The sequence below is a fragment of the Lynx rufus genome, unplaced genomic scaffold (assembly GCF_022079265.1).
Source record: "Lynx rufus isolate CCGP_SWC_20201006 ecotype Redwood Valley unplaced genomic scaffold, mLynRuf1.p SCAF_2, whole genome shotgun sequence".
Lineage (NCBI taxonomy): Eukaryota > Metazoa > Chordata > Mammalia > Carnivora > Felidae > Lynx > Lynx rufus.
Window position 1 is genome coordinate 188,660,807 of NW_025814834.1, and position 11,123 is coordinate 188,671,929.

An 11,123-nucleotide genomic window follows, 5' to 3' on the forward strand; every position below is an offset into this window, starting at 1 on the left:
CTACTGTTCTGTCTGCCTGGAGTGAAGGCCACTGCTCTTAGTGAAGGCTTTGTGGACTCCCTTGTCGTCTATTGCCCTCAAGCAGAGTAGCTGACTCTTTCTCAGTGCTCCTGTGGAGCTACTTGTGTCTGTCTCTATCCTTCACCCCATGTCCCACATCCCCGACTACCACTCAAAGACAGTCTTTGCATTCTAATGCTCTTTGGCCATAAGTGAAGGAATCAGCTACTACTTATTCAGGAGTCCTTACCTAACAACTGGGCATTGGACGCTGTGCATAAATTACCTCATTTAAACCCCATGACAGCCATAGGAGGTCAGCATCATATAATCTGTTGTATAGACCTGGAAGCTGTCTGCCTTTCAACCAATGGCCCGTAGCACAGCTCCTGGAATATTGTTGGTGCTAGATAAATGTTTGTCAAATGAATAATTGAATGACTCCAACACACTGAAGCAACATATGAGCACCCACTGAAAACTGCAGGGCCCCCATCGGCCCTGCTGCTCTTTACTGATCCTAAAATCTAACTCAGTCAATAGCTGCTCTACTCCCAATTCTAGGCTACAATGGTTTCTAGTGCCTGGGTTTTAGAGGCCTTGATCCCACTTTCTAGCTGATTGGGGAGCGGATGAAGGTGATGACAGTGACGATAAGGTTTCCTAGGGGAAAATCAGGGCTTTGGGGGCTGGGGGGCATGGGGTGGCTTGGGGGAGACTTACCAACATGAGAAGCCAGAAAGAGGTTGGGGAGCAGCAAAAGGGGCCCCAGCCAGACCATACTCTGGAGGCTGACCAGGTCGGCCAGGACAAGCGGGGCCTCCGGTCAGCTATTCTGGGTCTGGCTGGTCAGCCTGTACTGATTAGTTTGTGTTGGTGCTGGGGAGGAAGAGGAAATGAGGTGGCTTGGGTGGGAGGGATGGCAGGGAAGGGGTGGGGAGGACTTATCCTGCTTCTGCACACCTCCCCCCCCCCAGTCCGGCCCCCACAAGGCTGGGGATGGGTGTGGCCTGGAAGGCCCTGGAATGGGGTCACTTGAGGTGGGGGAGAGTTGTAAGGACAGACCTAGGGACTGTTGGACCGATTTCCCATCTCCTCTTCTCCCTCTGGTCCTCAGTCTTGTAAGCAGGCAGGAGGCAGGAGGCAGGAAAGGGAGGAAGCCAGTGGCTTCCGCCTATTGAGGAGGATATTGTTCTAGGGTCTCCCCTCCCCCCCAGCACATACACACAATACAGCCCAGGCAATTCCTCACGTATGTCCCCAGGACACAGTTACATGGGTGTCCCGGAGAGCCGTTCACAGGTGTAAAAGTGGACAAAGGAACACAAGAACTCCCACTCAGGGCAAGAAAGGCGCTTCGACTCTATCTTGTGTATGTAGAGTGGACGAGTTTTTCCTTCCAGGTTCTTTGGCTGTTCTAATAATTGATGTGAGACAGATTAACGGGACAAAAAAGTTTAATAACATGGATAGCTCTTGTATACACAGGAGTGAAGGGGTTCAGAACAAGTCTTCCTGCAATGTGCCTCCTTGGCATGATTATTTTGAGCTAAAAATATTTAAGACCCAGCAGATTCAGATAGCTCCCTTTCAACTGCCTGAATTTATATTGGAAAGGGTGCCTGTACCAGGAAGAAAGCTGCTAGCAGAGATTCATTTTTTCTTTATTTTTAATGTTTATATTTGAGAGAGAGAGAGAGAGAAGGTGAGCAGGGAGAGAGAGAGGAGACACAGAATCCGAAGCAGGCTCCAGGCTCCGAGCTGTCAGCACAGGGCCCGACACGGGGCTCGAACTCACGGACCGCGAGATCATGACCTGGGCTGCAGCCAAACGCTTAACCGACTGAGCCACCCAGGCGCCCCGGCAGAGATTCCTTTTTGCCTAAGAAACTTAACTGCATAACAGGCCACCCTTTTTTTAAAATTTGAGTTATAATTAATGTACAGTGTTATGTTGGTTTCAGTGTTATGTTGGTACAACATAATGATTCAACAATTTTATCCATTATTCAGTGCTCCTCACGATCTGTGTAGATTGTCACCAGACAACATTATTATAATATTGTTGACTATATTCCCCATGCTGTACTTTTACTCCCTGTGACTTTTTGTTTATAACTGGACGTTTGTACCTCTTAATTCCCTTTATCTATTTTATCCATCCCCTCTGGCAACAGCCACTTTGTTCTATGCATTTGAGTCTGTTTCTTGTTTGTTTGTTTTGTTTTTTAGACTCCACATATAAGGGAAATCTTATGGTGTTTGTTTTTGTGTGACTTAATTCACTTAGCATAATACCCTCTGGGTCCATTCATGTTGTTGCAAATGGCGAGATCTTTTCTTGTTTTAAGTTTATTTATTTTGAGAGAAAGGGAGGGAGAGAGAGATTGGGAGAGAGTGCACAAGGAGGAGGGGGAGAGAAGAAGGGAGAGAGAGAATCCCAAACAGGCTCCACACTGTCAGCGCAGAGCCTGACATCGGGCTGGATCCCACGAACCGTTGATCATGACCTAAAGATCTCATTTTTTTTTTTTTTTTTATGACTGGGTGACATATCATTGTATATTTACACCACATCCTCCTTATCCATTCATCTGTTGATGGACACTTAGGTTGCTTCCATATCTTGGCTGTTGTAAACAATGCTGCAGAAAAAAATAGGGGTGTATATATTTTTTCAAATTAGTGTTTTCACTTTGGGGGGGGGGTAAATACCCAGCAGGACAAATACTGGATCATATGGTAGTATGGAGGAAGCTCCATGCTATTTCCTACAATGGCCGCACCAATTTACATTCCTACCAACTATGTTCCGAGGGTTCCTTTTTCTCCACATGCTCACCAACACTTGTTCTTTCTTGTCTTTTTGATTTTAGCCTTTCGGACACAATGATATCTCATTGTGGGTTTTGATTTGCATTTCCCTAATGACTTGTGATATTGAACATCTTTTCATATGTCTGTTGGCCATCTGTGTATCTTCTTTGGAAAAATATCTATTCAGGGCTTCTCATTTTTTAAATAAGATTCTTTGTGAGGTGTTTTTGGTGGTGTAGAATTTCTTTTTATAGTTTAGGTATCAACCACTTATTGGGTCCATTATTTGCAAATCTCTTCTCCTATTCAGTAGGTTGCCTTTTCATTTTGCGATGGTTTCCTTCACTGTGCACATAATGGGGAAATCTTTGTTTTTCATTGTCTCTTCTGCCTTCCTGCAAATGCCCACCTCCTCTTTGTATCCCAACCTTGCCTTAGCTCAGGATGTTATATAAACTTCAGCTACCTGGCTGTTCTTTGGGTCTCATATTTTACAGGGCTCCCATACATATGTAAGTAAATTTGTTTTTCTCCTATTAATCTGGTTTATGTCAATTTAATTATTCGACGAGCTAAAGGACCTAAAAGGGAAAAACATTTTCCACCTCCGCAGGAGAGACCCAGGAAAAATGAGTAACTCCTAGAAATGGCCAAAGCCAAATACCATCTTCAGGGTCGCCTGGGTGGCTCAGTCGGGTTAAGCGTCCGACTTCGGCTCAGGTCATGATCGCGCGGTCCGTGAGTTCGAGCCCCGCATCAGACTCTGTGCTGACAGCTCCCCCGCTCATGCTGTGTCTCTCTCTGTCTCTCAAAAATGAATGAACGTTTAAAAAATAAAAACCCTTCAGCTAAAGACAGAAGAGGATGCTGGGGGTGGCAAGTCAGTTATGGGAGACTACGAGAAAAGCACCGTAAACATGGGTAAGGTGGTTGTACAGATGTAAGTTTTTGCCCTCTGTTGATAAGAGAGTCTAGAGATTGAGTCATTCCCTTATTCCTGGTACAATAAGAGGGAGACACTCTTATAAGTGGAGATTTTCCTTATCAATGTTAATCTCCTACTAAAAGGAACTTTTACTTAGTTTTTAGAACTTCACCTGTGTCTTCTGTTTCTTAAAAATGACCAGCTTTGGGGCGCCTGGGTGGCTCAGTTGGTTAAGCGTCCGACTTCAACTCAGGTCACGACCTCGCGGTCCTTGAGTTTGAGCCCCGCGTCGGGCTCTGGGCTGACAGCTCGGAGCCTGGAGCCTGCTTCCGATTCTGCGTCTCCCTCTCTCTCTGCTCCTCTCCCGTTCATGCTCTGTCTCTCTCTGTCTCAAAAATAAATAAACGTTAAAAAAAAAAAACCAAAAAAAAAAAAAAAAAACCGACCAGCTTCAATAATCGATATGCCAACGAGATAGATTTCAGGGTGGTATATTTTGCTTCCCTTCATATAGTTTTCTCATTTTACAGATGGGAAAAGTGAGGCCCGCATGGTTTGGGGGCACTCTGAGGTTGTGGCAAGGCTGGGACTTGAACTTCTGAGAGAGAACTTCAGGAGAGACTTTGCTGCTGTAGCATGAAAGGATCAGGGAAGATCCCCCTACCTCATAGGCCCGTAGACCCCGCTTTCCTAGGTGCGAGGCTGGGAAGGAGGAACTTTGGATGAGTCTCAGGGCGGGAGTGAGGTGGTTGATGTCTCTGACGAGTCTTCAGTTCATCTTGGTGCCAAGGTCTTTGAATCTGGCATGAGAAAGTTGCCAGGGAATGCCGGAGGAGCACTTTGGCAGGTTGTAGGCACGGTTTACTTTCGTGGAACATCTCCCTCGGTTCTGGGAAAACCTGGTGGGCCTGATAGCATGTTGCAAATGTGTGGAGAATGTTCTGGCAGCATCTGTTCTTCTGGAAAGTGACACAGATACTAGCACAAGTGTCTGCTCCGAATGGAGAAGTTTGAGCCTGTGACATGTGCCAAGGCTCCGGGCCCATCTGCCCCCCCCCCCGACCCCCTGTGGGCTTTTCAGCTGGGAAACACACTCAGCAGTAAAGATCTGTAGATTAATACAGCACAAGTGGTGTGGACTTCATTTACAAAGATTTGTGTTATACAACAATGTCCTGGAAGTGGAAAAGTGTATTTTTACAGGTCTTGAAATCACGTTGCGGAGAATTTAGTGCACGTGTTGCCCCAGGGAGCATTGCTGCAAGTAATTTAAACAGCACCGATTTATAGACAGCGAGTCACACATGAAATATTCCTGCACAGACACGTTTTGAGTGCGTTGTTGTACGTGGATCTGCTGTTGCAATAGGCATACTTAAAACCATAATGCACATCTTCAAGCCTCAGCTGCTGGGAAGTCCTAGACTAGAAACAATGTTAACGCACATATGCAGCTCTACACATTGAAAGGTCGAGCCTTGAACCCAAACAAACTAAACTGATAACGAGAGAGCTAAACTAAAGATAATTTTTTTTAAAGCACAGGAATAGCAGCATGACCAGCCCCACACAAGGCTGATAATTCACTGTTGACAAAGCTGCCTTCCTTCGAAAGGTGGGGATTCCAGCTGTTGGCATGGGGGCACATCCAGGAGTGTTGTCATGTTGCCAGGGGGTTCAGGGCAGCCGGGCTTCCTAGTGGAAAGCTGAAGTGGAGATTTTAGTGCCGTTTACATTGAGACTTTTAAACTCTATGTGCCAATTTTAGTTTCCAAACGCCAAGTGTTTGGGCCCTACAATTGCAGCGTTACCGGTAAGAGACCATAGTTGGGCCAGAAAGGAAAGGGAAATGAAATGAACTATCATTTGCCCCTAACAACTGAAAAATGGACTTGTGTTTTTGGAGCTCTCAAGACCCAGTGGGGCAGCCTCATGCTCCACGGTAGGCTGTGGAGCTAAATAGGTCTGCAAGTGGGGCACCTGGGTGGCTCAGTCGGTTGAGCGTCCGGCCTCAGCTCAGGTCATGATCTCGCGGTTCGTGGGTTCAAGCCCCTCATTGGGCTCTGTGCTGACAGCTCAGAGCCTGGAGCCTACTTCGGATTCTGTGTCTCCCTCTCACTCTGCCCCTCTCCCACTTGTGCTCTGTCTTTCTCTGCCTCTCAAAAATAAAGAAATGTGATAAAAAATTAAAAAAAAATAGGTCTGCATGTGCTCAGTGGGGTCAGTTATTTCCAGCGATCGTGAAAATCACTGTGTATTTTTCATAGCGGATCTAGATTTGGGGCTGCTGCTTTTGGAGAAGTAGTCTCCCTTGGTCCTTTCGGGCTGCCATAACAAAATACCTCAGATTGGGTGACTTTATAAACAACATTTCTTACTGTTTGGGAGCCTAGAAGTTGGAGATCAGGTGCCAGCACTATCAAGGTGAAGGCTGTCTTCCAGGTCACATTCCCTCACAGGGCAGGAGGGGACAAGGAGGTCTTGCAGAACTTTTTTTTTTTTTAACGTTTAGAGAGAGAGACAGAGACAGTGTGAGCGGGAGTAGGGGCAGAGAGAGAAGGAGACACAGAATCCAAAGCAGGCTCCAAACTCTGAGCTGTCAGCACAGAGCCCGATGTGGGGCTTGAACTCACGAACCGAGAGATCATGACCTGAACTGACGGGATGCTTAACTGAGCCGCCCAGGCGTCCCTCCCAGACCTTTTTAATAAAGGTATTAATCCCATTCATGAGGGCTCTGCCGCCATGGCCCAATCACCTCCAAAGCCCCACCTCCTCACACACATTGGGCATGAGGATTTCAACATGAATTTTTTTGGGGGCGGGGGGGGGAACGGAAACATTCAGATCATAGACAGCACAGTCCTTCTCCAGGAGCAGGTTAATGAAACCAAGATGGGGACAGGGCAATAGCTTCACAGGAACCCATGCCTGCATCCACTTGCCTTCCAAGCCCCCTCCCGTGTGCCAGACCCTGTGCCACATGCTGAGGAGGCAGCCAACCACAAGGACAAACCTCATGCTTTGAAATGTGTAGCCTCAAAGGCAGCAGAGATCCTTTCATGGCAGAAACCCGAAGACTTGAAGCTTCAGGCCGTTTGAAGAACGGGAACCAACCCACTCTTTGGGGCAAGGCCCATGTTTTACTGGGGTTCCTATTAGAGGCTCAGTGTTTGATTCAGTGACACATGTAGTGATGTCTGATCCATACTGAGGTTCCTTTGGAATGATGTTTCTCTTGTGGGGAGGCTAGGTTCCAGAGTAACCACTGCAGAACCGTAGGATCCGATTTGGCCCTGAGAATGCCCACCCCTGATTGTGCTACTTTCTTTCCTGCAGGCGCTAATAATTGCTCAGTCTGAGAAAAACGATAAGAGAAGCTGTCTTTTCCATTTTGACCAGAGGGACATAATTAACTTCCCCCTCCCCCCACCGACCACCTCTCCACACACACACACACACACACACACACACGATGCCCAGCTACCGCCTGGCTACAGCATGTGTGTACTTCTTCAGTGACAGCTATACTCTTTCATGGCCTCCTGCACCTCTGATACACGAGCTTCAACTTCCTTGTAATAAATGTGCGTTTGTCATGTTGTATTATAACAGGGAAAGGCGTGGGGAGGGGCTGGGTCTTCCTTGGAGGGAATTTCCAGTTTCCATCACCCCACAAAGGGTGGTCCTCTCACAGGAACCCGGCACCAAATCAGCAGCCTGAATCGGAAATGGAGTCACCCCTGGTGGAGACCGGGGGACGCACTGAATGGTGTGAACGTTCATGGAGGTTCTCTCTGGGATACACGTGGGGTTGAGAAAGAAGTGAAACCAGAAGGGAAGAGGTGAATGCCTGGACTCTGAGGTGTTTCTCTCAGAGAAGAATTTGTTCTCCACGAGTGAGTTATAGGAGCAGCAAGAAACACCTGCTTCAAGGTTGAAGATAGGCGAGGTGGAGGAGTAGACTATGCAGCTTTTCAAATCACGGGACCAATGTGTCCTCCTACTGCGCATGCCTGATAGGCAGCCCGCGCTGCTTGCCGTGTGGATTCTTTAACACCCGATGTGGTCTCCCCGTGCCCACAGGTAGAGCGCTCTGATGTCTCGCAGCAACATCAGATTGATAGAAATATTCCCGGATGCTTACTCTTGCTTTTTGCCCTTGTCTCTTGTGACACGCTAGTCTAGTGGGGTAACAGACGAAGAGGGTTAGGGGGATAGGTGGCTGGGGTCAGAGCCAAGGTCTGAATTTGTTTTGATTATAGCATTTCTGGGGTATGACAGAGTCTATAGTGTGACTGTGTGAGTGGCAAGGAAGTGAGGGCCACAAGATAGAAGGAAGTCCAACAGGGGTATGGAAGGGTCACCTGTAAAGATATGCTCCTTTTTTTCCCTCACTGTTCGGAACATACTGTATCTTTACATAAAACAGACATATAAAGACTCTGCACTGGGCGTTTCCAACACAGGCCTTCCTGATTTGTGTACCACCTCTGTCTTGACTGTAAGACATCAAGAGTCTTAAACTATTTCAAGATGGAATTCTGTCCTTCCTACACAGCGGTTCAAAGTTCTCTTGGGGTATGATGGGAAGGACAGACCTCCTCCAAAATGATGGGGGTTGAGTTGGCCATGTTGGTCTCCTTGGCCAAGTATGACCAATGAGCGTCCTACTTGACCCCATGGTGCTCAGAGGACTCCAGACCATGGGAGACCTGCTGTATTTGCTTATTTGGGGCTGGGGACTGCTTTTCTCCAAGTTGGTCCATCTCCCGTCTTCCATTCTCTTCTGTGAATGGAGGTCGGGGGGGGGCGGGGCAGGGAAGGGGAGGAAGTGGGGAAAAATAGGGAGCAGTAGACCACATTGGGTAGTGGGCAGGAGACTGGGTGGGAGCTTAGTCTTAGGGACGAGGGCTGGCTGGCTGGTCAAGGCCCCACTTAGATTGTACTTCAGATGGTGGTGGTCTTGGGGAAAATATCCTTTTCCCTCATCTTAGGTTTAAATCAAGAGACTACCTGACCTTTCACCTTGACCCTGTGAAGAAGTCGGGGATGGGGCTGGTGGCACCTGGCTGGGCTTCCTCAGCCTCAGAACTATGGGAAATGCTGGCACTGCCTATAACCGCAGCCCAAAGGCTCTTGTGACTCTTGTTCTCCCGAGCTGGAGGAGGCAGTGCTTTGTTTGTTTGTTTGAATAAATTGTACTTCTTAAAACCATGTTAGATTTACAGAAAAATGGAGAGGATAGTACAGAGTTCCCATGTATGCCACACTTAGTTTCTCCCCTACTATTAACATCTTACATTAGTATGATATATTTACCATAAGTAATGAGCCAATATCGATACATTGTTATTAATTGAAGTCCATAGTTTATTTAGATTTAGTTTAGGCCTTTTTTCTGTTCCAGCATTCCATCCACGATACCACATTACATTTAGTTACCCTGTCTCCTTAGGCTCTTCTTGGTGTGACTGTTTTTCAGCCTTCCTGTTTTTGATGACCTTGATAATTTTGATCAGTACTGGTCAAGCATTTTGCAGGATGTCCCTCTATGGGAATCTGTCTGATGTTTTTCTCCCAAGTTGGCTGGGGTTACAGATTTATCACTGTTGATATTGACTCCGAGCACCTAGCTGAGGTGCTATTTGTCAGGTTGTCCCGTTGAATCGTCACTTCTTTTCCCGCCTTTTTGCACTGTCCTCTCCGAAGTCACTATATACAGCCCACGCTTAAGGAGGGGGGACTTCTGCTCCTTCTTCTTGAGACTTTACATAAAGTATTCAGAATTCTTCTGAAAGGGAGATATGTCTCTCTTCCCCTCCACGTCTTTGTCTAGGCAATTATTTATTTATTTATTTATTTATTTATTTAATAGTCTGTCCTTTATTTCCCCCAAGTTGTTCCATGACTCACTGAAAAAGCAACGGACATTCTGCTCAGAATCCTTTCCTGACCTATCCACCCATTCCCCCCCCCCCTCCCCCCCAGAACGCCGTCCTGGCCTTCTCTACCACTGTCCCGGTGTGGTCTCAGCCCCTCCACTTGACGGGATCTCCCGCACGCTTCATATGCCATCAGATGGACAATACTCCCTTTCCTGTGACCGGAGTTTCTCTCCATTTGTCTGTTTCTTCTGAATGAAGAAAAGCAATAAAGGTGGTTTGATGTCTGATCTTATTTATTTGTTCCTCTTACAACAATCTCATTTTTGACTGGACTCAGACTTTGAGGTAGAAGCTGTCAGAGAAGACAGCCTCCGTCTCTTGGCAATCTGTCCCTGGCGCTTTTCTTTGGCCTCCTTCATTCTGGCCAAAAGCTTAGCATCTTCTGAGCCTCTTCCTTGTTTTTTTTCGTGTGCTGCTTCTTCAAAGCAATGCGCCGACGAAGTTTGTGTTGGAGGACACGTGGCGTAACAAGACGCTTTGGGTGCTTTGGTTCAAGGTTTCTTACCTTCTTTGTTTAGGGGCTTTCTCACAACATACTGGCGGACATCATCTTCCTTCGAGAGATTGAAAAGCTTGCGGATTCTGCTAGCTCTCTTGGACCCCAGGCGATGAGGCACGGTGGTATCAGTGAGTCCAGGAATATCCTTCTCCCCCTTTTTCACGATGACCAAGTTGAGAACACTGAGATTGGCATCCACGATGCAATCCCAAGCAGATTTGCGCTTTCTTTCTCCAGTACTCCGTGGTCGGTAGCAGGAATGCCCCTTACTCAGCAGTAGGCGGACACGGCCATGGGTCAAGACACCTGCTTCATGGGGAAGCCTTGTTTGTCATTGCTACCACTGATTCGGACCACGTAACTCTTCCATTCTTCCCCTACAGCATCAGCAGCAACTTCTGTGGCCATTCGTACCACAAAAGTTACGAAGTTTGCGTTCATGGTCCACTTGAATGAGTTTCTGGCAGCCAGTGGCTGGGAAAGAGATGTTCAGCTTCATTGTGGCCTATGTTTATTTATTTTTGAGAGAGAGCGAGCACAAGCAGGGGAGGGGCAGAGAGAGAGGGAGACAGAAAATCCGAAGCAGGCTCCAGGCTCTGAGCTGTCAGCACAGAGCCCGACGTGGGGCTCGAACTCACAAAACCTGAGATCATGACCTGAGCCCGAGTCAGACGCTTGACCGACTGAGCCACCCGGGTGCCCCTGGTATCAGCCATTTCTGAGGAGCTGTGCTTTCTTTTACTTGAGAATGACTTTAGAAACCAAAAGCTGGGCACCAGGTATGCTCATTGCTCCTGGGATATTGCTGCTAGACCCTCTCAGCCAACAGAGCAAGGAAATCTGTGTGTTTATACGAACTTGTGCATATACACATATCTATAAGTATTTCTATATTTAACGATTTGTATTTATATTAAGCTAAGTGTGAGTTCAT

The 11,123-nt window shown here is 47.2% G+C and overlaps 1 pseudogene; it reads right to left on the minus strand.

Annotated features, from left to right (window-relative positions):
- Positions 1–9,913: 9,913 nt before the first annotated feature.
- LOC124515767 (40S ribosomal protein S6-like) lies at positions 9,914–10,688 on the minus strand (annotated as a pseudogene).
- Between the last annotated feature and the right edge of the window lie 435 nt (positions 10,689–11,123).